The sequence below is a fragment of the Pan troglodytes genome, chromosome 18, assembly GCF_028858775.2.
Source record: "Pan troglodytes isolate AG18354 chromosome 18, NHGRI_mPanTro3-v2.0_pri, whole genome shotgun sequence".
Lineage (NCBI taxonomy): Eukaryota > Metazoa > Chordata > Mammalia > Primates > Hominidae > Pan > Pan troglodytes.
The window spans coordinates 43,884,223-43,905,320 of NC_072416.2; the positions used below are offsets into that span (position 1 = coordinate 43,884,223).

Below are 21,098 nucleotides of genomic sequence, written 5' to 3' on the forward strand. Positions count from 1 at the left end.
GAGGGTATTTTCTGTGGTGAGGTCAGCGATAGTGTCTGCGTTTCTGCCCTGAATAAGGCTCCCTTGGAAAATCTTTTAATATCTCTTTATAAATACCTCCTTTGGATCACTTTTAATAGTTTGCTGATAGAACTAAACAGGTATCATTCTCTTAATTCATGTTTCCATTAAGTTTTTTAGATTAAGTACTGCACGACTACTCGCTTCTGAAACTGTCATAAGAAACTGCCTCAGCTCCCTGCAGGGTGGACACACAAGAGCAGAATCTCCGTGGGACATCTCTTTGGAGCATCAATATTACTACAGTATTTGGAAGACACAAATTTAAATAATTTCTAAGGTAAAGAATGGAACATTTAAGACAAGGCTGGAAAGTCATCTGCCTTTAATAACTCATCTGTGCCTCACATGTCAGACTTCCTCCAAGAAAAAAACTAAGGAGAACTTATTTCCATTCTTATAAGTAGTAAAAATAATAAATCATATCAAGTCAATTGAAAGTCCTGTCTGCTAGTTTCTTAAATCACAATATGGCCTTGGTATGGTTTTATTTGTATTTTTGTGGGGGGTTTGTGGATCTTTAGATTAAAAAAGAATTAGGTTTTTGAACAATTTTTGAAAGTTTTCAGATATTAGTTGTTGATTTATTTTTGTAACCCTTTTAATTCTTCTGACTCTCTCCTCTCCTTCTCAGACTGAATGATTCCATGGGTCTCTAAGCCTCGGTTTATTTTCTTTAAATTTTGTTGATTTGCTTTTCTACCCCATTTAATTTTTTCTGTCTCTCTCTTCTTCTCAGAACCAATCATCCCACAGATGTCTAAGGCTCTGTTCATTTTCTTTTAAACTATTTTTACTTCTATCCTCAGATTGGTTAAATTATATTGCTATGTCTTCTGTTTCTGGTATATAGAAAAGCTCACAATTATTTTTATTATTTTTCTATGTGGTCATTTTTCATTTCTCTGCTGATGTTCCACATCTGTTCATTTATGAGAATATTTTCCTTTGCCCCCATGAGCATGCTTATAATAGCTGCCTTCAAATTCTTGTCTGCTGATTATGTCTTGGACATCTTGGAGATGTCTACTGCCTGCTTTTTATCTTGTGTATGTATTATATTTTCATGTGTTTTCACGCATCTCCTGAATTGGAAAATTGTGCACTAGAGACTGTATAGAAGAGTTAAAGAGACTCTGGATTCTGTTTTGTCCGTTTGAAGAGTGTTGTTTTTTAAAGAGGGTGTTAATTGGGCTGGCTTCTAACTTCAATACTTATCTCTTCTATGGAGGGCACAGCTGAAATATGCATTCAGTTTTTATACACACATATTTCATATATCTATTATATATAGAAGTGTTTCTATAATAACATATAATGTTTTACCTGGGATTCATCATTTTTCTCTGTGACATTGTTAGTTAAACTAGCTACTTCATCATTAGTGGAAGCCAGAACCTCAGTTTTGATTTTTGGATTTAAATACAAGAAATTACAGAGTATGGATACTTTTACATCAATTTTTAAATGTAAGATTATATTTGTGATATTTATTTATGCTGTTGCAGATATCTATAGTCCGTTCATTTTTAAAAGTCCTTTTTAACATTGTGGTAAAATATACATCAAATTAACCATTTTAACAATTTTTAAAAGTGCAGGTCAGAGGAATTAATCACACATTGTTCTGCAACCATCATCCACAGTCACAGGGAATTTTATTCATTTTGCAAAACTCAAACTCTGCTCCTGTTAAACAACAGTCCCCCTTTACCTTCCTTTTGTCCTCTAAGAACTAACTGCTTTTCTACTTTGAGTTTCTATGAATGAAATTACATAAGTACCTCATATGGGTGGAATCATAGAATATAGTAAAGAACTCATGAGGAAGAATAATACACACTGTGTAACATGTTTATTAATTTAAATAAACTCAGAGACCAGTAGTACATGGTGATTATAGAGAAAGACAGATAAAAAAGAAAAAGCAGTTAGAAGTGTGTGTTAAATTTATGACTATGGCGTCTCAAGTTCCAGAACAGTGAGGCCCCTGTCCCAGACACAGGGCTGATCACGGTGAAGCTGGGAGCTCAGTGTAGCTGTATGACTCCAAAGCCCATGCTCAGTCCAAATGTCACTGAGCCCTGAGGAACTCTGCCCCTGCCAGCCAAGACACTCAGTGGCCCTGAGATTCACCATGGCCTGTTCTTGGTCTTGAGTGTGTTGCTGGCCTACTGGGATGGGGGCTTAGCTGACAGAACAAATAGGAGCTTCAGGAAAGAGTGGCAGTTGTGAGGCCACCAGGAGCCACACCTCAGGCTTCCCACTGCCTGCCCAGGGGTCACCATGCAGCAGGGCCTAATGTTGACCAGGAAGCCATGGCCCCAGGCTCTCTGAAGCTGGTCACAAGACAGAGTGTTCTTCTACCCTCCGCTAATCTCCTAAGCTCTCACCTTTTATTCTGACTGTGCCACTTCATGGACTGGGACCAAACCCCAAATTCCTCCTCTGTCAGAAGATGATAATTATCTCTTGTCACTGAAGTAGTTGCATTTCCTGAAGGACTTTGATCTGGAGACAGAAGGAAGGGCAGGATTCTGACAGCTCCTGGGTGGAAGATAATAAATGGAACTTGTGGGGGAGAGAGAGGGCAGGGGCAGTCTCTGGGGCTTTTCTTTTAAGGGGCTCCACCCTCCCCTCCAATCCCATGTAGCTCCAACCTGTTCTCAGAGTTGATTATAAAAAGTCCCTCCTCTAGGAATTTATCGTTGATTATATTCATCTAATCAAACCCTCCATTGGGATGGGTCTCCTCCTTCTCTGTGTATCAAACTGTCCCAATAAATCTAAGATGCAGAGGATGGAGCCAGGGAGTGTCCTCCCCACGGTGGTCACTGACTTTCACATCACCATCCTCCCTCAAAGCGACAGCGCCAGCTGCTCACCTTCCTCCTTTATTAGTGTTGATTATATTCCCTAGAAGGCAGACAGCCAAGATTAATGAGAAGGGCTCCATGGCCCATGACTAGACCTCATCCCTTATACTTCCTATGCTTCACCACCACCAGGGCCGCCAGGGTCAGGACATGTTCATACAACAGGACTTAGACCTGCATCAGGTTCTGGGCTCCACAGAAGGGACACTGAGGCTCCGTGACTTTTGGCCTAGTTCTCTGTGATGATAGACAGAGAAACTGAGGCCTTGGAAACAAAGAAGATACTCAACAATTTTAGTAACTGCCCCTCTTAGGAGGGTCTCAATATCTGTCTTCTTCAATGGGTACCACCTAAGGCAGAGGCTGAGACTTAGCTCTGCAGCCTCACTACTCAAGGAACAGGGACTGGCCTCTTTGCTGGAGCCTCCGTCACTCATAGATAACACAGACCTGACACCCTTATTCACAGGGGCATCTAGTAGGCTCTCGGGAAAAAAGATTTGCTGAGTTATGCAATCTCAGGACTCAGTCCAGGACTCTGTCCTCACAAGCTTCAGGATCCTGGTCCCTACCCTGCCTGCCTGCCCCAGTCTCACACACATCCATATAATCCTCTATGGATATTTCCAGCATATGCAGGTCAATAAGAAGTGTGCCCAGAGGGGTCACAGCGGCCTGTGTTATCAAGGTGGTAGCAGTGATCAGCACCAATTCTCAGCTTCCTGCACAAGGCCTATCCTTTGAACTCTCACCAACCCATGTCTCCTTGACCCACGTACCCAAGTCTCTCACTCGGCGCAGCCAAGGACCCTTAATCTCTTTGCCCAAAATCTTTCCCTCTTTCCATAGATGACCTCCAAAGACACCAAGCACCTCCTTGTTACCTCTATGGTGGGATTTTAATAAGTCACAAAATCAGGTCGTCCCCACCCTCACACTTCCTCTAATCCACTCTGAGCCCAGCTCTCCGAGGATCTTTCTCTGGTCTCTCTAATGAAGGCATTTCAAGCATTGTGGCCACAGGAGGGCAGGGCTGGAGGAGGAAGACACCCTGCTCTCTTGATATGGAGAACTCCAGCTGGGAGGGAGGAGCCCTGTCCTTGACTCCCTGGATCCCCTCCCTGCCACAGGCCAACTCACCTGCTGCTGCAGCTCCATCTGGACTCTCTAAAATGGTCCCTACCTAGCAGAGTTAGAAACAGGGTCAGTGAGACTGTGCTTTCCTCACTGAGTAACACCCCAGCCCCACTGACCTCAGATCTTGGATAACTGTCTGAGGCAGCTGGTGCAATGCTTCCACCACCTCCAGTGAGCCCTGATTCTAGATTTACTCCCAGCTCCAACACTCATTTTGTGTGTAACCTTGGGCATGCATCCAGGCCTCCCGGAGACTATTTCATCATCTGGGAAGTGTGATGGGAACAACACCTTCCTCACAGGGCCTTCCAAGAACTCAGTTGCATGTGGCTATCACTATTGATCCCACCATCATCCCTCTCAGGAAGAGGCAGGCACAAGAATTCTAAAATTTCCTTTCTCCCTCGCCCCTTATCATGACCCTGTGAGGCCTGCACAACAGGTTTTTTGCATTTTCCAGGTGAGGAAACAAAGGCCCAAAGAGAGTGTTGATTTGTCCAGGACACCACAGGAGAGGCTGGCTCCTCCTCCCACCTGGAGGGCTTGCCCTACCTGGCTTCACACCACATACCAGCACCTCCACTGACCAGGGTCTCATCCTCTGGACTCTATGGATGTCCACATGCCAATCCAGGCCTAGCTGTGGTAGAAAGGGACATGGCATCTGGGAGGCCTCGTTGAGCACTGCCAGCTTGTCTCAGCTTCACTGGAATTGCTATCCCACAAGCCGGGTTTGAAGCAATGCTGAAGATTTCACCTTCCTGATGATTCACCAAGAGAGATTTCCACACTGAACTCTCTCTTTATCCACTCCCTGCAATTGGCCTGCCAGTGAAATCACACCTGTGTGGTAGACAGGCCTCCTGGCCCACCCACCAGCTGCTGTCCTCCAGTGTCTCCGATACCCAGGGATGATCATGCCCACCTTGGCAAGGCTGCTGAGATTCAGGAGGACCTAAACAGATCTTTGGCTCAGACGGGTTGCTTCAGCCTTGTGTCCTTGGCCATCTTCCCTGGCCTTCAGAATGCCCCTGGCAGCCTCAGTGTGCCAAGCCCTGACCCTAGTGGTCTGTCCATTGGGACCACATCTCACCCACCCTCTATTTCCAGGGCTTGTGGTCAGCCCTTCTCACTTTCCCAGAACAAACCTGGCTTCACAGACAAATCTAGATCCAGTGCTTTTCTCTTTGTGGTGTTCAAAGAAAGAGAGAATTTTTTTTTCTCTAACTTGACCTATAACCTATTTATTTTGAAGATGTCCAGGCTGCAGGAGCTCTCTACACACCCACCCAGAAGGCATCAGCCGTTGCTTCAGTACCTTCTCTTTCCATTCTGTCACTAAATGTTTATGACCTCAAGAAAATTGGATAACTGCCGGAGTCAGCTGTTGCAATGCAAGCATAAGCAAGTAGTTCCATTGGTACCAGTGCTGTGAGGGTGGCAGCAGAAGGGTGAAGCTCACTGAGTATATATACAAATTGTGTACAAGATAGAAATTTCAAGGTTGGTTTCAAGAAATGCAGGGAGAACTAACTTTCATAGGTGACAGTATGCGGAAGTTAAGCTTCCTAACAGCCACGAGTTCACAGGTTCTTCTCACTAAATGTGGCGATGTGTGATGATGTGCGAATGGCCATAATACACATACATAGAGTAATTTATAGCATTCATTTTTGTATTAGAAATTGTGCATTTCATCCAAAAGTTTTTTATACATCATGGATAGTTTCCTGCATTGCTTGAAGATTGGAAGAGAGAGCACTTTATAAAATGTCCTTTTGGTCACATTTTCATCAAAAGTTCCACATCTCAAGAGGTAATGAGACAAGTTATGATGAACTGGCCTTGTCATCTGGGATTATACCTGAACTTCTTGGTCTTAGGGCCAAGGAAATCAAGGATGCAGACATGCCAAGGATGAGGTTAGAGCAAAAGTGCAATGGGTGAAAAAAAGAGAACAGCTCTCTGCTGCAGACAAGGAGAGAAGGGTCCTGAAAAAGAGTTGCCATTCTGCAGTGAAATGCAAGGGTTTTTATAGTTGAGCTAGTGGGAGGGGGTATCTTCTCTACATAGGGCATGAAAAACTGGTCAGAACCAGGTGTGTCATATGCATAGAGCATGAATCTCTGGCAGCCCATCCCCCAACCTTCTACTATGCAGGCGGGTTTTTAGCCTGAGCTACTCCAAGTTGCTTATCTCTTTCCTATGGTGCGTGTGCTACAAAGAGGAGTGGAGCCCCCCATGTTGGATGTATCTAGCCCAAGCTGGACATTTCTATCCATGAAGCTGCAGCCATCCCTGCCCATACAAGCTTCCAGCTTACTTATCTATGATTGCAGCCCGAACTTACAGGTTGCTCTTTGTTAAAGAGATGTGATTTTTTGGGCTGCTTTTCATTAGAAGGGATGTTACGCTGAGTACTCTTTGCTCTATCTGCCTAGCTAGTTTCTTTCTACCTCTGCTCTCAGTGATAACTATTCTGTTTTAAGGGAGTCCTGGGGGTGGGAACAGACAAATTTGAGACCGCAAAGTACCTTAGAATAAGAATTCACCCTTTAATCAGCTTTAGTGTATTGCACATCTATTATAATATCGGTTTCATGCACGACTGAATATAACAAGAAGGGAAAATGTGTATATTTGAAACATCTAGATGACAAACAGACTTTCTACAGATTATTTGTGTGCTCCTGTTTTAGAACTTGGTCATTCCGCTGTAGATTATTTTCTTTGGAATCACCAAATGATGAGGAAGCCTCGTCTGGCAATCAGGACACAGTGGATTACATGCAGGGAAGGTGTTTTTGTGGAAACCCTAAAGGGGCAGGCACTGCAGCCCACGGGAAAGCCTCAGCCACGATTCTCTCTGGTGCTGCCCTGGCTGGGTAAGGCAGCCACAAAAAGCTCTGATTCCCTGTCCTGAAGGGCAACCTTGGCCAGGCAAGCCCAAGCCTCCAGGAAAAAAGGACAAACAAGGGAGCACCCCATGTTCAGGCCTTGTTGTGAGCTGCTCCTGCAGCCTGCACAGGGGCACAACTCCTACATGCCTGGTCTGTTCTGCTCCTTTAGGAGATGGAAGATTCTCCACCCTGTTGGCCGGGCCTGGGAAAAACTCAAGGTCTGCATGGCAGTTTCTCAGTCTCCAGGAGCCAGTTGTCTCATTGTGATGACAATGAGAATGGCCAGAAGTACTGGGGTGGGGAAGACAAAGGGCGAGCAGAAGGCGAGCTTCCAGAAAGAGGCTTACCACAAATGCTTAAGTGCCTGGGTGGGCGCGGGATTGCTGGGTGTTGCCTGGGGGCAAGTCAATAAGCCTGGCTGGGGATCGCCAAGATAACCACCCCCTGCCAGGGGTCACCAGGGATTATCTGAAAACCTTCGGGAATGATACATGCCCCCGTTTGCTCAAAAACAGGAAGAAGCTGCAGCCTCAGCAGGTTATCCAGGCCACTGAGAGGCGCAGTAAACCCACACCGAGTGGACTCCCACATTGGCAGTAGGCAGCCCTCCTGACCCATCCACCAGCCATCTGCCTCCATTGATGGAGCTCTTCAGGGCTGATCAGACCCCCTATTGGCAGGGCTGATGAGATTCACTGCGACCTGGACAGATCTTTGGCTCAGATGGGCCGCTTGAGTTTCAGTGACCTGGACCATTTTTCCTGGCCTTCAGAAGGCCCCTTCCAGTGTGAGTGGGCCAGATCTGACCCTGGCTGTATCTTCCTGGGAACCCCATCTCACCTGCCCTCCATCCCAGGGCTCCTGATCAGCACTTCTTACTTTCCCAGGACAAGCCTGGCTCCAACAGCATCTCTAGATGCTGTGTTTCTCTTTGTGGTGAGCAAAGAAAGAGAGTGAGTTCCATTTTTTATTCTTTTCTAATTTACCTATAAGTTATTTATTATAAAAAGGCTTGGGCTGCAGTAGATCTGACCCACCCACCCAGGAGGCCTCAGTACCCTCCCAATCCATCCTGTCACTAAATATTTCCACTCCTAAAAATATAGGGGGAGGCAGGAGCAAGTGCAGTTCCCCTGGCACCAGTGCTGTGAGGATGGGGCTAGAAGGGTCATGCCCAGGAAGATTCTATAGGAATTTTATAGAAATAAACATCTCAATGTTTGTTTGGACAGATTGGCATGGAGAAATTTTGATAGGTTCTAGTACCCAGAGGTTAAGCTTCATAACAACCATGAGGTTACAGCTTTCTCTTCCTGAATTTGGCAGTGTTATTTGGTGTCCAAATTGCCACAATGTCCACACATATTTACAATAGTTTATATTATTCAATTTTGTATCACTAATTGTGCACATTGGCCAGCAGTGTTTCATACATCACAGTTGGTTTCCCACCTTGCTTGAAAATTGGAAGTGACAGCCCTTTATGGAATGTTGTTTTTAACACACTTCCATCTAAGGCTCTGCATCCCCACAGTGCTAAGATGACAAATAGTCATCACTCTTCCATTTTGAGGGGGGCAGGGTAAGCAGATGCAATTTGAGAATACAAAGTACCTTGGAATCAGAATTCATCTGTCAATCAGTTTTAATGTGAATTTCACGTCCATTAGAATAGCCTGTTCGTGCACTCTTAGGATTTCAAGGAGGGACAAATGTTACCTTTGAAAAATCGAAGTAACCAATGGACTTGCCTCAGATATTTTGTTTGTTTGTTTGTTTCTGGCACTTGGTCATGCCATTGTAGATTGTTTCTTTTGGAATCACTGGGTGATGAGAAACTCCAGGCTGGTGAGCTGGACACTGCAGAGTCCCTGTGGGAGAAGTGTTATTACGGTGGCCCAAAGTGGAAGGCACTACAGACCATGAGAAAGCCCCAGCCAAGATTCTGTCTGGCATGACCAGGTGCTGGGTGAGGGAGCCAAGAGCTTATTCTGGGTCTGGAATGGAGACCCCCATCCTAGGTGCGGCTCCAGGTTTCAGGGAGCAGGCGAGGGACAGGGAGCACCTTACATGTAGGCCTGCATTTGCCACTGGGTGCCCCACTTCTTCCTGCAGTGCTGGGTCCTGTTACATTGCTTCTAGAGGCTTCAAAGGACTTTCCTCTCTGACTCCCAGCACCTTCGCCTGGACGCTTCAGGACCCCAGATCTGTACATTTCTCGAGTCTCTGTGGCGTCAGGTGCCCCATTGTGACAAGGAGGATGACCGAAAGTAGGTGATTAGGGCCTTTTGAAAAACAAAACAAAACAAAATGTTGTAAGAGGGAGGCCTGATGTGACTGCCTCTAGCCTGCGGCTGCTGGTGTGGCATGCAGGCAGGAGTTGTCTCTGCCAGGATGATGGGATTTGCTGTGCTGAAGATTCTCGCCATTTCCTTCCTTTCCCCATCAGGGAGCCTGGGTAATAAGCTGAAGTAGTAGTTCCCCATCTGGAACAAAGACTGCGAACCCTCGCTTGGGCTCCAGCCTGCAGGACACACGTATGAGCCATGGAGCACCCCACATACATAGGTTGTTGTGGGCTGGACCTGCAGCCTTCACTGGGTTCCTGACTTCTTCATGGAGTGCGGGGGTTTTGTTCTTCTCATACTGGAGGTGGCAGATGACTGTCCTTCTGGACTTCCTGTATGTTTGCCTGACCCCTGTAGGACCTGTGATCAGTGGGGTTCCCAGGTCTTTATGGTATCAGGTGCCCCATTGGGATGAAAAGTAGGATGACCAAAAGTATGCCAGTGGTTGAGGAAGAAAAAAAAGAGGAGGAGTGGAGTTTCAGAGAGGAGGCTTGACAGGATCTCCTCCAGCCTGGGGCAGCTGGATTGGCGAGGCTGGGGCTGGCTGGTGCTTGGGCGAGGTGATAAACCATGATGAAGAATGCGATTATCCCCCTTTTCAGTTGGGGGTGCCTGGCCGTATCTGAAAAGCTTGGGAAAGTGTATACCTTTCAGCGCTTAAGAAAAGGAAGAAGCAGCAGCTGCAGTGGATTTTCTAGGCCTTCTAGTGGCATCGCAGAACCTGCACTGAGTGCCACATGGACCACAGCCTGGGCCTGCAGTTTTGGGCTGGGGCACCTGTGGGAGCTCAGCCGTTGCTGCCCCAACCCTTTTTGGATTCGCTTCTCCCCAGACTGTCCCAGAGTTCAGGTCTCCGGGTCTTTGGTCTGCCCAATAAATGTACAGGGGTGAAAAGACGAGGGTGTGGAGTCAGGAGCCTTGTTCCAGTGCGCGGCATAGTGAGAAGTCAAAAGAGAGGTTATGATCTGGTTGTGCTTAAAGAGGAGAGGCCAAAGCCTAGGACATTCTGCCTTTTTAGAGGACTTAACTTTCAAGCCTTATTTGGTCTCCACTGGCCTTTGCTTCTGAGGATGAACGAGTTGGGGCTCTGTTACATGGATGTCTAAAGAGATCATAACCCTCACCCTGAATGACCAACAGACTGATAGCTCTAGCCCGGTACCTAGGTAATATGACTCCCTTTAGCTACCTGTGCCCTCCCTAAGTAAGGGAATGTGACATACCACTGGGCCAAGCACCCAGGTAATGTGACTCTCCTGCCTGTGCCCTGCCTGCACTGGGCAATGTGACATATCACAGAGCCAAGCATCCAGGTGATGTAACTCCTTGTTTGGGACCTGTCAGCAGAAGGGATTATAACATATCTCTTGCCCGTCACCCAGGTGATGTGACTCTCTTGCCTTCTGTTCACCCACAGCTAAGATTGTGACCTTTACTAGGCCCAGCACACAGGAATCATGATGCCTTTCAGATGTGGATCCATCTGATAGAAGATATTTTGACTCTTATAGATAGATTTAGGGCAAAGGGTAAGGTCCTGAGTCTCCTACTTGTAAAACGTTACAGGAGATTCTGACACACACACGTATATTATGAAGCCTTTGGGTGGTACAGAGAGTTTCATAATACATACCAGAGCACAGGTGATGTTGTGACTCTTGTAGCCACATCCTGCTGAAATTTAGAATTGTCACCCTCATGCATGAAGGGAGCCCAGTGGTGAGCTCCTGAATCTCACATGCAGATGAAGTCCACAGTTGGAATTGTGACTGCTATATGTAAATCTGGCCACAGGTGGCATGGTGACTCATTTCTGGACCCAGCTCACAGGTCCAGTAATGACTCTCATACCTGGACCCAGCCAATAAAATAGATGTTTGCTTTAGTAACTAGGCTTAGGGCAACAGGTAGTGTTCTGGGTTTCTTAATTGTACAAAAGTCACAGAGCCCTACAACACTCAAGCATATTGCACATTGCACTCAGGTGGTAAAGAGAGTTTCATAACAGGATCCATAACACAAACAAAATTGTGACTCTTGTCTGCACACTTAGCTAACAGTAAAGATTATCTTTCACCTACATGGGCACTGCCCATTGTTGACATTCTGAATCTCACACCTGGAGGCAATTGAAAGTTGAAACTGTGACTCTCATATATGGATCTGGACCACTGGTAAGATGGTGACTTTTGGATCAAGATTAAACATGCTGTGAGGCTGTCTCCTTTATTAGGACACTTTTTTCAGATGAGGTTTGGGCTCTCATTCACAGATCCAGTCCACTGTTGACAGTGTAACTCTGTTACTTGGACAAAACTCACAAAAGGTGTTGAGTTTCATATTTGAAGCCGGACCATATGCAGTATTGTGAATCTCATCCCTGGGCCTTTCTGTGGGTGTGATTTTGATACATATTTTTTCCCAGCACCTGATTGATTTTATTCTGCTGCCTGGGACCCATGTAAACACGAGATTGTGACGTATACCTAGGCCAAGCACCCAGGTGATGTGGCTCTCCTGTCTAAGCAATGTCTATAGATGGGAATGTGAAATATACCTGGGCCATATTTTCTAGGTGATATAACTCTTCTGCCTGAGGTCTTCCCAGAGGGCATTATGACATACCTCTGTGCCCATCACCTAGGTCATATGACTCTTCTTTTTTTTCCTGGGCTCTGTCCAAAGTGTAATTTGGGACATATTGCTGGACTCAGCACCTAGGTAATTTAACTCTTCTGCTTTGGCCCTGCCCACAGAAGGCATTGTGAAATATCAGTGGGCTGAGCAACCAGGTGATGTGACTTTCCTGCCAGGGTTCTCCTCTCAAAATGAAAACTGACATATCTCTGGCTCAACATTTAAGAGATGTGGCTCTCCTCCTGGTTCCTGCGTACAGGTGGTATTGTCATATGTACTTGGGTCCAGTTCACAGGCATAATGATGACTATCCTACATGGACTCAACCAACAGAAGAGATTTTGACTCCTCTAGCTGGGCTTATGACAATGTATCATGACTTCGGGCTCCTACTTTTGGAAAGATCACAAAGCATTAGAAAGGTTATGCATATTCTATAATGCCCTTTGGCGGTACAGAGACTGTCATTACAGGGCCCAGCACACAGCTAACAGTTAAAATTGTCAATCTCACACATGGACAGAGCCCACTGTGAAGGCCCTGAATCTCACCCGTAGACACAGTCCACAGTTGGAATTTTGACTGCCACATGTGGATTTGCTCATAATTAAAATGGGTGATTCATTGCTGGAGCTATCTCACAGGCATGGTAATGACTCTCATATCTGAACCAGTCAATAGAAGAGATGTTGAATCTCATTTTTGGGCTTGGAGCAATAAGTAAGATCATGGGTTTATACAAGGACAAATGCTTCAGAGTGGATTGCAAGTCTCACACGTAGTATAAAAACCCACAGATGGTGCAAAGAATAATAAAACAAGGCCCAGTACAGTGTTGAAGGTTTGACTCTCATTGCATAAACTCCTGACAGTAAAGTTTTTCACACTCCCACATGGACACAGCCCACCATTGAATTTCTGAATTTCACACCCAAAGGCAGTCCAAAGGTGGTATTATTACTCTTATATGTGGGTCCAGCCTTCAGGTGAGATGATGAGTCTCTGACTAAGGTTCAGCAAATATGTTAGGCTCTAACTCTTCTAATGTGTGTTGTTTGAGGTTGAGTCTTTCATGTATGGATCCAATTTACTGTTGATATCATGACTTGCATACTTGGGCAAATGAGGTGTGTAAAAGTTTATGAGGTGCATACTTTTATACCTGGACCCAGAACATCTGCAGGAATGTAACTTTTATTCCTAGACCTTCCCACATGTGTGACTGACATATACTTTTGTCCAGCCAGAAATTAACTGATTTGAATATATTGTCTCTATAAAGCCCACAGTTTGGATTGTGACATATCCTAAGCCAATAACCTCAGTAATGCAGCCCTCCTGCCTAGTCCCTTCTCACAGGTGGCGTTGTGATATTCCTTTCATCCCATTTCCAGATGATGTTATTGTACTCTCCTGCCTGGGCCCCATTCCCAAAGGGTATTGTGACATATTGATGAGCCCAGCACTCGTGTGATGTAATGCTTAGCCTGGGTTCTGCCCACAGGGGACATTGTGACACATCACTTGTCCCAGCACCATAGTGATGTGAACATCCTACCAGCACTCAACCACAGGGGGAACACTAATATATCCCTGGCTCAGTATTCAGCTGATGAGACTCTCCTGCCTGGTTCTACTCACAGGTAAGATTGTGACATATCCCTAGGTTCAGGTCACAGGAATAATGAAGACTCTCATATGAGGGCCCAGCCAGTAGAAGATATTTTTACTCTCATAGAACAATCAGTAAGGTTCTGCATCTCCTAATTGTATAAAGATTACAGATGTGAACAGAACCCACTCACGAGGCCCTGGATCTCACTTACAGAAACATTTCCCAGTTGGAATTGTGACTGTCATATCTGGATCCATCCACAAATGGGATGGTGGCTCATTTCTGAACCCAGTTCACAGGCACACTGATGACTCTCATACATGGAGCCAGCAAATAAGACAGGTTTTGACTCTCATGCCTCAACTTAGGGCAACATGTACGATCATGGGTTTATGCCATCATGAAATCTTAGAGCAGGTTTTCATTCTCATGCAGACCATATGAAGCCATTAAGTGGCACAGAAGGTGACTAATAAAGGCCCAGCACACAGGTGACATTTTGACTCTTCCAAGCACACACGACATACAGAGAGGAATGTCATCTTCCTATAGGGACATAGACCATTGTTGAGGTTCTGAATATCATACCCAGATCAGTTGAAAGTTCACATTGTGACTCTCATACATGGATACAGTTCGCAGGTAGAATGGTGACTTATATATCAAAATTCAGCACACCTGTGAGACCGTGGCTGCTCTAATTAGACAGTGTTTGCAGGTGTGGTTGGAGCGTTCATGCATGAATTCTGTCCACCATTGAGATTGTGATTTGTGTACTTTAACAAAATTCACAGAAGCTGTTGTCTCTTATCCTAGGAGTCAGAAAATGTGTGGGACTGTGAATCTCATCCCTGGACTTTCCTGTAGGTGTGACTTTGAAATACAATTTTTTTCTCACCACTTGATTGACTTTACTCCCTTGCATGAGCCCTGCCAACAGTTGGGATTATTACATACAACTGACCCAAACACGGAGCTGATGTGACTGTCCTGTCTGGATCATACCCACAAGAGACATTGTAATGTGTCTGTGAGCCCATCACCTGAGTGATGATACTCTACTTCCTGCCTGTGCCCTGCCTCCAGTAAGGTTTGTAACAGAAATCTGGGCATATCATCTAGGTGATATGACTCTCCTCTCATGACTGGGCCCTGTTAACAAGGGGGATTGTGACATATTGCTGGGCTCAGCACCTAGGTGATACGACTCTTTTGACAGGGTTCTGTCTACAGTGGGCATTGTGACATATCACTGAGCCTAGCACAAAGGTGATGTGACTTTCCTGTGTGGGTCCTACCAGTTGAGCAATATTGACATTTCCCTGTCCCAGCATTCAGATGATGTGGTTTTCCTCCCTGTTTCTGCTCACAGGTGGGGTGTGACGTATACCTAGGCCCAGGCCACAGTCATGATGATAGCTTTCTTACATGGACCCAGCCAGGAGGAGTAATTTTGACTTTAATAGCTAGGCTTACGGCAACAACTAAGGTCCTTGGTCTACTAATTCTAAAATGGCCACAGAAGATTATGACACTCACATGTATTTTATAAACCCCTTGGGGTTTAGAGAGAGTTACATAACAGGGCCCAGCAAACAGTGACCTTGTGACACTCATAGACACATGTAGAAAACAATTAGGATTGTCAACCTCATACATGGGCAGAGTCCACTAATGAGACTCTAAATCTCACACATGGATGCAGTTCAGAGTTGAAATTGTGACTGTCATATGTTGATCTGGCCTCAGGCTGGATGATGTTTAAGCGATTCCTTGTGACTTTCGTCACAGCAATATAATTTTGCATTTTGGCCAAAAATAACTTTTTTTTTGAGACAAAGTCATGATTGTGGAGAAACATTGATTTAGATTTATGAAATCTGTTTCCTTTTTAATACAGCATTGACAAATAGAGCATTATATATTTATCTTCCCTAAGTTGTTCTCTTTCAAAAAGACTAATATAATGAAAAAAATAAAGTTTTCTTTGTAGTTGATTTTCATCCAAAATACATAAATATGCTTAATTTAAAACAGTTTTCAAAAACAACTGTTTTTTGGCCAAGATTCAAGAAGCCCCAGAATGTCTTATCCGAAACAATCAACTAAAGACTGTCAACTAAAAATTAAATGATGGTACTTAAGTCTAATTTGTTCTGTTTTTCTTTTTTTTTTTTCTTTTCTTTTTTTTTTTTTTTTTTTTTGAGATGAGGTCTCACTATGTTGCTTAGGCTGGAGTGCAGTAGCTAGTCACAAACACAATCATGGTGCGTTATAGCCTGGACTCAAAGGATCCTTCTGCCTTAGCCTCCTGAGTAGCTGGGACTAACGGGACATGCCATCACATGGCTATGTTTTTAAAAACCAGCTTTACATTCTTGCACATTTTTGGACATTGGGAAACAAATATATTTTGACTCTCAAGAAAAAAGTACTTGGTGGCACATTAAAGAATGAGTGAATGAGTTTACAAAACACAAGAGGCAGGGTACAGTTATTCCAAAATGATAGGAAACAACATTGTGCCTTTGCTTTCGTTTGAAGAGAAATAAACTGTTTCCATTCAAGTTTTAAGTGCCAAAATAGCTAATTACTGTTAAAATATCACCACGATTAGTAACATTACTCAGAGAATCACTATTTCCAACAGAAACAATTTTAGTTATATTCTAGAAGTACTATGTTGTAACTTTCCTTTTAAGGGTCTTATATCTCCTCGGTATTATCACAAACCACCTTATTAGATTTTAAATTAACTAATTCTAACTCAACACAAATTAAAAACTGCTCACATTCCCAAGGAAGAAATACTATTGCATATTTCACTCATATTTCAGTAATGTGTGTTTCCCCCATACTGACAATGCACCTATGAATTACATTCCATTATCTGAATTCATAACACTCAAAGTGCTTATGCTCTTCCACTGAACAAGTACATCAATATATTTGTAGCCTCAAACTACTTCATGAACTCTAAAGGGATTCTCTATACAGGGAGCTTCCTTCATGAAATGAATTCAGCTAGTCACCTGCATACCAATATCCCCAAGTATCTAAGCAAATTTATTTTGCTCTTTTCCAATCCAAGATCTCTTTGGATCATGTACTTGGTGAAGTGTTACATGGGTGTGAACAATAATCCCTCACTGTACAAATTCTTTCAAGACTTGTGGATAAGTAACCCAGGTATTACTTCCTACGGAATGACCACCCTCCAGCCAATATATTGTTCTTATGCTTTTAATGAAAGTATCTATGTCTTTGTGTTTCTTGGCTTCTTTCAATTCAAAAAGAAACTGATTCAAAACAACACAATCTTTATTGAATCCAGTCAAATTAAAAGATGCATCATTTAGTGATTGTGGATAAAAACTCATAGCCAACTCATCAGGCTTTTCACAGGTCCTCTCTTTTTCTCCCTGGAAACGATTTGTAATATCAGGAAACTGGACTGCAATTACATGCGTGGAGTCCTTATTCCAACCATTCAAATTTTTCTTTGATAAACTATTCTGACTTAAAAGCATTAACTAATAATACAAAGGTGTTTAAAAGCTCCAGAGTCAGTATTGTGTTCTGGGGAACCAAACATGTTACTTTTCACAAAATCGTCATGGCAACTGAGTCTGTGCAATGCATTCGAGAGCACTTTATCACCTAAATACAGCTATTGGGGAACCGGTGGGCTAAAATGATGGCAACATTTTCTAGACTCCAATTTTCCCATTGGTAATTCTTAGGATGAGGAGTCATAATTTCATGGTAATTCTGCACATCCCTGGGGAAAGAGAGGACGTGGTGGCTGCAGCTCCTCCTTCGCCTGCTCCCCTGGGGTGTCCGGCGACTCCAGTCACTCCCTGGCCACCGCCAGCAGGAGTAACTCGGCGCTGAGCTGCGGGTACGCTCTGGGCGTGGCGGACGCGGCAGGCTCTGCAGGCGGCGCCTTGTGGCAGAGGGAAGGCATCGCTCACCGCCGCTGCCGATGGGTTCATGGATCTGTCCTGAGAGGAGGACGAGGTGTCTCCAATGCCAAGCTGCGGCAGCAGAAGCAGCAGCCACAGCGAACGCAAAAGCCCGAACTGTTGGGAGGCGGAGGGTGGAGGGATCCTGAGAGAGGGACTGCGGCCGGGTGCCCAGCTGTCGGAGCCCCGGCCAGGTAGGAAAAACAGCATGGAAATTTTTCAAGACATTATAAATAGAACTACCATATATACGACCCAGCAATCTCACCACTGGGTATATATCAAAAGGAAATAAAATCAGTATGTCAAAGAGACAATTGCACTCCCATGTTTATTGAAGCAGTATTCACAATAACCAAAACCATTATTTCTTTGATAGGATTCATGTGTTTCCAATTTCTGAAACTTATGAGTCACTGATTTTTTGAATATTACCTTCCTGTTTATATAGTCTAGTAAAACAAATTATTTTTCATTTCTTCCCAGCTAATCTTCATATATAAATAAATATATTTGTATTTTGTATTAATTTGCCTTCTAAAAAGTATATGACTACATTAATTGTGCTCAGCGTTTCAGTTTATTAGTCCTCTCATCAGCTCAGCCCATTTTAATGTGTAATTTGTATGCTGTACAGTAGTTTTACTACATTTTCAATAGTTTACTTTCCATTTGCCTCTTTTCCAAATATGATTTTACAATCTCATAGTTCTTTTCCACATTATTTTTGTTTCTTTTTTTATTATATTGGCAATCATGTAAATACAAACCTCATATCTCAGTTTTATGTGCCATATAATTTATCTAACGCTTCACGCTAGTAACTTATCTCCTTTTGTGTAACATAATTTATAATTTAGTTCTCACATATGGAAGACAGCACACTGGGGATGCCTGCAGTCAGTTCATCTATGTTTATTCCATTTGTCTTGTTAGAAACTGAACAACCCACATGGATTTGACATCCCCTCATGATCATCCTCATGATCATCCCCTCATGAGAAATTCCAAGTTTCTTCATTTGAAATACTGCTCTCTTCAAGAAACCACAATTGTAATAATTTGTAGAATGTATTACCATTAGAAAATTAATTATGTATTATGCACACGTTTCTGAAATACTTCACTGCAGTAAATAGTATATGGTGAGAATTATTGTTTCCTTTAACAAAAAACTAATGTGGGTAAAATTATTTACATAAATTCAGATGTTTTGGCTTCAACTGACATTCTACCTCATTAGCACTTCCCTAACTTCATAAAAGGTATGATTTGAAATTTTTGTTTAATTCAGAATGTATTAAAAAGAATTTTTAAAAAATGTTATAATGTTTATATTGCAATTGAGGACATGTTCAATAAATATCTTAAACTTCAGGCCCTAGCTAAGTATTCCTTTTGTACTAGAAATCAGATTTCTCTGGCACAACTCCGCTGCCTGCAATAATATTTATAAAAATTACAAATGCCAGTGCACTATTTCAGTACTGTACTCAGTTGTTCATATCTAAATATTTCATTAGCTATGAAACAAATGAAATATAAATGCTGAATATATAGCACAAAACAACAGATTCTTTACAGAAGAAAACAGTAAAAGACTACTTTTCTATAGTATGTCACCTGTTCGTTAGTTCTTCGAAAGTATTATTTAGGCTTTAAATAGTATTATTTGGACCTTTATTTATTTAGCCTAAATAGTATTATTTAGGCTTTAAATGGTATTATTTAGACCTTTATTATAAAGGTCCTTTTATCTAGGTTCTAAAGGGCATAAACAAGAATGCATATAGCCAGATTTATTTTTATAAACTTTTGATATTTCTTTTGCTGTGGGTCTTACTGTGAATATATGGAGACAAAGACAAATGTACATTTAAGTCATTAGTGGTTATATGAATTTTGCTTATATGGCTTTTTGCTTACATGGATGTCATAAATGACACGATAAAATAATGAAGTTTGACAAACTCATCTGTGCCCTGTAAACTTTAGTCCACTTACTGCATAACTTGATTCAATCACTATTTATTAGTTTAAAAAAATGACATTGAAAAGTTGCAAACCAAACTTTATTACACATTTCTGAATCAGGAAGGGGTAAACTGTGCCACAGACTCTTTTTGGGAGAAAAGTTCTGCAAAAAATAAAATAAAATAAAATAAATAAGAGTTTCCAAACTCTATTTTTTAAAAAACTTGAGTTTTCTTCTATGACTAACCCTCACTCGACAGCCCCTTTTTACCCAAGGCCTAGTCCCTAGGTCATCTTTTCAAGGTTTAGTTTCTGGGAAATTTTCAGCAAACCTATCTCATGCTTTGTCCCAGTTTGTTTTTGTTTTGGAGAAGGTGAACATCTTCAATTGAGGAGGAATTGCCTGTCCTCAAGCCTACGTGTGTCTGCTAAAGCTAAAGCAAAATTGGAGTTTTCATTCCTCCACCATCCTTCCCCAGGCCCTCTTCTTTTTTCCAACCCACCTCCTCAAACATCTTCTGACTTTTGTTGCTGTCAGTAATTTCAGAATGAACAGATGCAGGTGCATCAACTCTTTGGAAGTGTTCTTCACTTCCAATAGGCTCCTTACTTTTTCCAGCTGTATCTTTATGTTTTAGGTTCTTCAATGTCTATTCATCTTCATAGTCTGTATAATGTAAAACATACTTTACTCACATTTTAAAAATTATTTTCTTATTTCCAACTCTTTTTTCCCCTACTTAGCTGTAAACAATTAATTCAATAAACAATTGTCTCTCTTATCAAGGTGAAAGTGAGTTCCAACCTGCTGTGGTTCACAGCCATCACAAGTATCACTGCCAGGGTGAATGTGAAAGGGTAACCTAGTCTCTCCAATTTTCATTTCATGTCTATGCTTAGGTACATAAGGCTCACATTTAGTTGTCAGCAGAACAATCCGTTTTCCATTAACAATTGTTTCATTTTGACTGCCTTGATATACAAGGACATAACTTTGTAAATCATGGTCAGAATAAATTTTTGCTGAAACTTACTGACAGCAACTTCAGGAATTCAAAGAGTATGCTCCAGATCATTTTCTCTTCCAATTGTAGCAGGTTTTACAGCAGTAATGATAAAGAGTGATCCTGTATACAACAAGGGTGATCTAATGATAATTAATACACGGGGGCCAAGATTTTTTCTTACTTGCCTCCTCAGTGTCTTCTGCAGTTACATTGCCTTCACTGGTCATGAGAGGAGGGGCTGTGGTAGGGCCTTGAAGGACGCCTGTGGAGCCAGAGGCCATTGGATTGCAGGCAGCCAAGAGCTACCTCGCCCCTGCTATCTGCTGTGGCCCTCGCCGGGATGCGATGCCCTGACATGGGTTGCCTGGAGCTGTGCGCAACGAGCAAGGGGACGGCTGATGGCCCTCCCAGATCTGCACGGCCTGGAAACCATAAAACTTGGGAACTATCACATCTTCCCCAGCTACAGGAAGAATAGAAGTAGTGTTGGAGAAGTCAAGGGGTCAGAAGTACTGGGGGCGTTCCCAGGTTCAGCCAGAAACGGATCACAAGAGAGTTTTAAATAAAGTGTACCTGTGG

General features: G+C 43.1%; 2 pseudogenes; both read right to left on the minus strand.

The window, feature by feature from the left end:
• Positions 1 to 16,504: 16,504 nt before the first annotated feature.
• LOC101059499 (mitochondrial protein C2orf69-like) lies at positions 16,505 to 17,748 on the minus strand (annotated as a pseudogene).
• Positions 17,749 to 19,720: 1,972 nt separating this feature from the next.
• LOC100608324 (angiogenic factor with G patch and FHA domains 1-like) lies at positions 19,721 to 20,849 on the minus strand (annotated as a pseudogene).
• Positions 20,850 to 21,098: the final 249 nt, after the last annotated feature.